The sequence below is a fragment of the Trachypithecus francoisi genome, unplaced genomic scaffold (assembly GCF_009764315.1).
Source record: "Trachypithecus francoisi isolate TF-2019V2 unplaced genomic scaffold, Tfra_2.0 Contig01440, whole genome shotgun sequence".
NCBI classification, from domain to species: domain Eukaryota; kingdom Metazoa; phylum Chordata; class Mammalia; order Primates; family Cercopithecidae; genus Trachypithecus; species Trachypithecus francoisi.
The window spans coordinates 19,084,586-19,091,685 of record NW_022681431.1 but is presented as its reverse complement, the minus strand read 5'-3'; positions in this window follow the sequence as shown (position 1 = coordinate 19,091,685).

Here is a 7,100-nt window from a genome sequence, read left to right as displayed (position 1 = left end):
CACTATATGCAAAACATTTTGTGGGGTTTTTTTGTTTGTTTGTTTTGTCTTTGAGATGGAGTCTCCTTCTGTCACCTAGGCTGGAGTGCAGCAGCACGATCTTGGCTCACAGCAACCTCTGCCTCCCAGGTTCAAGCAATTCTTCTACCTCAGCCTCTCAAGTAGCCCGGATTACAGGCACCCTGTAACACACCCAGCTAATTTTGTATTTTTAGTAGAGATGGGGTTTCACCATGTTGGCCATGGTTGGCCAGGCTGGTCTCAAACTCCTGACCTCAGCTGATCTGCTCTCCTCAGCCTCTCCAAGTGCTGGGATTACAGGCATGAGTCACCATGCCCAGCCCATTTTCTTTGGATCTTATTTCAGCTCTACAGTGATCCCTTTGAACTAGACATTTCAAATCCTTCCGTACTCCTTGATCAGTCTCTACCCAGGAAATTAGCGCCATTTTCCCTGTTTATGCCCTGCCCATTTCTACACAGAGACCAAGTTGTCCCTGCCATCACTGCCTATTATCTGCTGAGTGGAGGAAGGAGATAGTAATTCATAGAGGACTCAAGGCTAGAGATTTCCACCAATTTTCCCTAGTTTCCTTCCCTGCCCAGGCACCCAACCCTATCCTGATGAGGGATACAGGCCTGACTCTCTGAGGTGAAACTTTCTGTCCAAACAAGGAGATGTAACTAGGTATCTATAATCCTAGCACATACGCTTCCAGAAACTAGTTGCTAAAAGTGAGAATTAGAGATATAAGAAGGAACTCTTGCCATCCTGTGAGCCAATAACAGGTATTAAAAAGCCTAGAGGAAAAACATCTGCAATACAAAGCATATAGATGACAACAGCTCATCACATAATAAAAAAGATTAATGAGAAAAGACCAACACCCAGATATTTCTTTGTTATTATTATACTTTAAGTTCTAGGGTACATGTGCACAACATGCAGGTTTGTTACATGTGCACATTGATTTGCTCCAGATGACCACCAGAGTAAATGCCAGAGAATAGGCAAGTAGGCAAAGTAAAAGAAAACTTTATTTACAAGCCAATGTGAAGGAGAGGCGAGGTTCACCGATCTCCGGTGGTGGAGGCCAACGAAGTTGCTCTGGCGTTCTCGGGCGAGGTTCCTAGATCCGCACACGAGCAGGGGCCAAGGAAGTTCACGCCGCGCGCCCACTGGGAGCGGCTTTTATGTCCTGGGCCCAGGAGTGGGAGGGCAGTGGGCGGGACATAGGCGGGTCAGAGGCCGGGCAGTAGGCGCGGCTAGGCGTGTTCCGGTTTTTCTCCGTCAGAGGTCAGGTTGCACCTGCGCAGTCAACCCGTGTCTTTCCCGGGCACGGGAAAGTTAACAATGAAGAACCCGGAAATGCGCCATTTTAGTCCCTTTGTTCTTTTTGTTCCCTCCCTCCCTCTGTCCAGACAGTCCAAACTTTTATTGATTATAGTGATAGGGGGCATCGTTGTCTGTCTAGCTGCTTCCTGCTGTTAGGGGGTGTTGTTATGAGGGTCTATGGTTGGCACCTGGACATAGGGATGTAGGAGCATCTGGTTGAAGGCGACATGGGTGATCTCTTGAACTCTGGCTCGGAGAAATTTGATTAAAACAGGAGCAAAACATAAGACAAGACAGAGGATTAGTACGGGAATTAGGAATAGGAGCATCTGCTGTATTACGGGCAGCAGCCATACCAGTGGTCCGGGAGTGAAGGGGGTATTGTAGGTTTTTAATTCTGCTTTAATCCTGTTTAGGGTTTGGATGTTAGTGTCTACTAGGCCTGACTCATTTACATAATAGCAGCATTCTTCTCCTAAGAAGAGACATGTTCCTCCTTTTACGGCAGTAAGTAAATCTAATGCTCGCCTATTTTGTGCTGCTACCTGGGCCACTGAGGTAATTTGACGCTGCAGAGAGGCCAGGCTTTCAGCTGAAGCCTCTATGGCCTCTGGGATTTGAGCTGCTAGAGATCGGGTAGACTGTACTGAGTGGGCAAGTGCCCCAGTTCCAAGCCCTGACGCCACTAAGGAGGAGGCCAGGGAGACTCCGATGACTAGGGGAAGGAAGACAGCCTGTTTTTGGAGATCATTAGGAGGAGGGTTAAATTGTATGATGAGTTCAGCTACTTCTGCTTTGCTATATAAGGTTAAACTAGGTACTAGGGACACTGGGACACAGAGGGATTGACCGATGGATGTGTGATTAAGGACCTTGAAGAGGGTTTTGTTGCACCAGAAATAACCTCCGATGGGAGCCATCTGGGTCTTAGCAGGTGGCTGGGTATAATTACACCAGGAGGTGTTTGGGGTAGAGTAGCAGAAAGGAAGGATTGGACTTTCTGGGTTTTGGTATAGTGGGACTTGGAGTAAGAACGGTTTTTTGGGAGGTGCCTGTAGAGTTAGTTGCAGCCTTGAAAGCAGTAGGTAAGGGGACTGCCACTAAGGGGGCTCTTTCAAGGGCCACACAGAGGAAACAGTGGGAGAGATTTGTTAGGTTGGCTGCCCGTGTTAGGTTTAACCCTTGACGGACTAGTTTTAACCATGAGAAGGGGTCCTTATTGGAGGAGTGTAATTGATCTTGTGAGGCCTGTTCTTGTGCTTGTATGGCTAAGGTTAAATTCTGTAGGGCTTGTATGTTTTGAGGAAGGGATTTTTGCTGGACAAGTGTTCTTTTTATCAGGAGAGTAGCCATGGGATATGAACTAAGAATTGTGTAGCCTGTGTAGAGTCCACCTTTGACTCCATCTGCCCATCGGGGGTCCCATGGGTCTTTGATATTTAATTGGTATTGAAGCTGGGTTCGTTGATTCACAACGGTGAAGAGGGCAGTGGGTTTCTCCTGTCTCAAGGTTGCATAATGGATCTTACAATAAATATAATGGATCTTACAATAAATATAAGGGCATCCTAGGTTCTTTTGTTTCCAGTAAGTCTTACAATTGTAATGTGTCGGATCGTGCAGGAAGCAGAGAGCCTTAGCTCTGGCTGCACTGCAACACGATAGGGTGAAATTTATAGTAAGGTGGGGTTGGCAGCCTGAAGGGGGGCAGTCAGCAGTGCCTTGTAGCTGTGAGTGCTGTTTATTTTTGCGTGACCAAGTTTCAACTATAGAGAATCTCCATATGAAAGTTGGGTTAGTAATAGAGATTGAAATACAAGAGAAAGATAGTAATATAAGTATGAAATAAGACTTCGTCTTCAGTGTAATCACAGAGTACACCTTGCCACTGAAGATGTTCTATAAAGGTAAGCGGGCTATTATCTGGAGGCAAGTAGGGATCTGGGATAAAATATTGGAATTCTGTTATGTTTATATAGAGTATGGCGAGAAATCAGGATAAGCGCAAGAGGTCAGGGAACATGTGGTGGTTGAGGGAGTTTGGTGAATTTGAGGCAGGTAGGGGTAAGTCTAGTAGATGTCCACTGATTGTCTTCGGTGGGGGCCTTTTTTAATTGTGATACATGGACCCAGTGCATTTGTCCTAGAAGTTTGGCTGCTGTGTATGTGGATAGGAGGACAGTATAGGGGCCTTTCCACCTAGGCTGAAGATCTTTGGCTTGGATATCTTTTAAGTATACTTGGTCTCCTGGGCTGAGAGAGAGATGTGGGCTATAGGTGTCTGTTGGAGGGGGCTGTGCTAGTTCTGCATGTTGTCTCAGGAGTTGTCTCAAGAGGGTGAGGTATGGAAGATAAGTTGCCAGCGGGGAAGAAAGGGTGGGTAACTGCTGGAGGGTGAGGGGCCGGCCATAAACTAATTCAAACGGACTGAGGCCTGTTGGACTCCATGGGGCTGCTCGCAGCTGGGTTAGGGCCAGGGGAAGGAGAGTTACCCACGATTGTCGAGTCTCGAGGGAGAGTTTGGTGAGTTGCTGCTTAATGAGCCCGTTGGCCTTCTCTACTTTACCGGAGGACTGAGGTCTATAAGGGATGTGGAGTTTCCAGGTAATGTGTAGAAGGGTCACCACTTGCTGGACTACTTTGGAGATGAATGCTGGGCCGTCGTCAGACTGAAGAGTGAGCGGGAGGCCAAACCTAGGAATAATGTGTTCAGTGAGTATGGAGGCAACTATATTGGCAGTTTCTCCTGTAGTAGGATAGGCTTCTATCCATCCTGAAAAAGTATCAACGAGGGTTAAGAGATATTTGAATTTTTTATGCCTTGGCATGTGGGTAAAGTCAATTTGCCAATCTTCACCTGGTTGGTGCCCTCTGAGTTGATGGCTCGGATGGGGATTGCACAATGCGCCTTGAGGGTTTGACTTGAGGCATGTGGAGCACTGTCGGTTGATTATAATTAGGTGTTTCATGAGTGTGGGGCAGTGAATGAGGGGGCTTAGGAGGTTATATAAAGCTTTGGGTCCTATGTGTAGGGAATTATGTATGTCTTTTAGAATGGTGTGGAGTTGAGTTTCAGGAATAACTAATTTATTATTGAGGTAAATCCAATTGTCTACGGCCAGTTTGGATGTTGAATCTTCTAATAGTTTGGTCTTTTCCTCTTGGGTATAAGTAGGGGTATATTGAGGAGAGAGAAAACAAATAGAGGGAAGTGTGGGAGTGGAGAATCCGGCTGCCGACTTGGCAGTGGTGTCAGCAAAGTTATTGCCAGCCACCACCGAGTTAGATGGAGTCTGATGACCTTTACAGTGTATGATGGCTGCTCTGGAAGGCGCTGATAAAGCATCTAGCAGTTTGAGTATTTGTTTTTTGTTGACTATAGGGGTACCACTGGTGGTTAGGAACCCTCTCTCTTTCCAGATGACAGAGTGGGTGTGTGCAATCAAGAAGGCATACTTGGAGTCTGTGTATATGTTTACCGTTTTTCCTCTGGATAGGAGGAGAGCCCTAGTTAGTGCGATGAGTTCTGCCTGCTGTGATGTTGTTCCTTGTGGTAAAGGCTTAGCTTCTAGGACAGCAGAAGATGTAACTACTGCGTATCCTGCCTGTCTGTTTCCTAGATAATTTATAAAAGAACTGCCATCTACAAATAGGGTTAACTGTGAGCCTTCCAATGGCTGGTCATGTAAATGTAAGTGACTAGGTGGTTGGGCCTCTAAAAGTTCTGGACAGGAGTGTTCAGTACAAGGTTGCTTGAGAGGGTCAGGAAGTAGGGTTCCTGGATTCAGAGAGGAACAGACTCCTAGAGCAATGGTGGAGTCTTCTATGAATAAGAGGTGAAAGAGTTGGAGTCTGGACGGAGTTAGATGGCTAATACTTCTGTGGGCAATAAGATCTTGAAGGCGGTGAGTAGAGAAGACTGTTAGGTTACCACCCCTAATGAGTTTCTTTGCTTCTTGGGTTAGGCAGGCTGCTGCTGCCAGGGCCCGAAGACAGGGCTGCCACCCTTGTATGGTGGGGTCTAATTGTTTAGATAGATATGCCACGGGGCGGTAGGTGGTGCCTATAGATTGGGCTAAAAGACCCACTGCAACTTTTTGTCTTTCATCTGTGAAAAGCTGGAAGGGGCGTTGGAAGTCTGGGAGTGAGAGAGTAGGATGTGAGAGAAGGCAGTTTTTCAGGTGAGTGAAATGTTTATAGATTAACTTTGGGTTAGACAAAGGTCCTTGGGGAGTCTCCTTGACAGCTGCATATAGAGGCTTAGCCAAGATTCCGAAATTAGGAATCCAGTATCTGAAAAATCCTACTAGGCCTAGGAAGGATTGAATTTCCTTAGCGTCTTGAGGAGGAGAAAGATTTTGTATTACAGTTAAGCGGTCTGTGGTAAGTGAGCACGTCATAGGAGTGATCTCAATACCTAAATATATGACACATTGTTGTGAGAGTTGAGCTTTGTGTTTGGATATTCGGTAACCTTTGGATCCTACATGATTAAGGAGGATCACAGTGTCTAAAAGAGAGTCCTGTCCCGTGGGACTACAGAGTAAAAGGTCATCTACATATTGGAGAATTTTACTATTGGTAAGAGGACAGGAGGCTAAGTCTTTTGCTAGGGCCTGCCCAAAGAAACAGGGGCTGTCTCGGAACCCTTGGGGAAGCACTGTCCATGTCAGTTGGGTGGAGGTATGGGTGTCTGGGTCCTCCCATGTAAAAGCAAAGAGAAACTGACAATCTGGGTGTAGGGGAATAGTGAAAAATGCATCTTTTAGATCCAGTACAGTAAAGTGTGTTGTATTAGGTGGAATGAGAGAAAGAAGGGTATAGGGGTTGGGAACTACCGGATGGGTGGGACAAACAGCTTCGTTGATAAGACGAAGATCCTGCACTAACCGAAAAGTTCCATCTGCCTTCTTTACAGGTAGGATTGGGGTGTTACAGGGAGAATGACTGGGGATGAGGATGTGTTGGCTGAGTAACCTAGTAACGATTGGTTTTAGTCCTCATAAGTGTTGTGGAGAGAGAGAGAACTGTGGGCGGGTTGGAAACTGAGATGGGTTTTTAAGTTTTATAAGTATTGGTGGATGATGGTCCGCCATGACAGGAGTGGAGGTGTCCCACACTTGGGGGTTGATAGGAATGGGGAAATCGGGGAAAGGGTTGGTAGGATTGTTGGAGTCATTTGAGTTAGTCAATACTAGAAGCAGATGGCGGGTGGGGTGGGGGGCGCTAGTAGGTATGGAGATACAGACTTTCAGTTGACTTAAAACATCTAGGCCCAGTAGGGGAGTGGGGCATGAGGGGATAATGAGGAACGAGTGTGCAAAATAGTTGTTGGCCAGGCAGCAATTAAGGGGTGGGGTTTTTCGAGGGCTGGACGGGGAGCCATTGACTCCTACAACAGAAATATTGGAGGGAAGGCTAGGCCCTTCGAAAGACAGCAAAACAGAGTAGTAGCCCCACTGTCGATTAAAAAATTAATTGTCTTACCCACTACCAGGAGAGTTACCCGTGGCTCAGCGAGGGTGATGGGGGTCCCCAAGTCCCAGCACCTTCAGTCGTCATCCAGATGTAAGAGATGGAAGGAGCTCCCAGGGTCCTGAGAAAGGACATCACGTTGTGGCGCCATGCCCATTTTCAGGGTGGGGCAGTCAGACTTCCAGTGCCCTTCTTTATGGCACGCTGGACAAGGAGTTGTTGGCAGACGAGGATTAGGACCCTTTTTAGCCCAGTGTCCAGCTACTCCACACTTACAGCATGGCCGCAT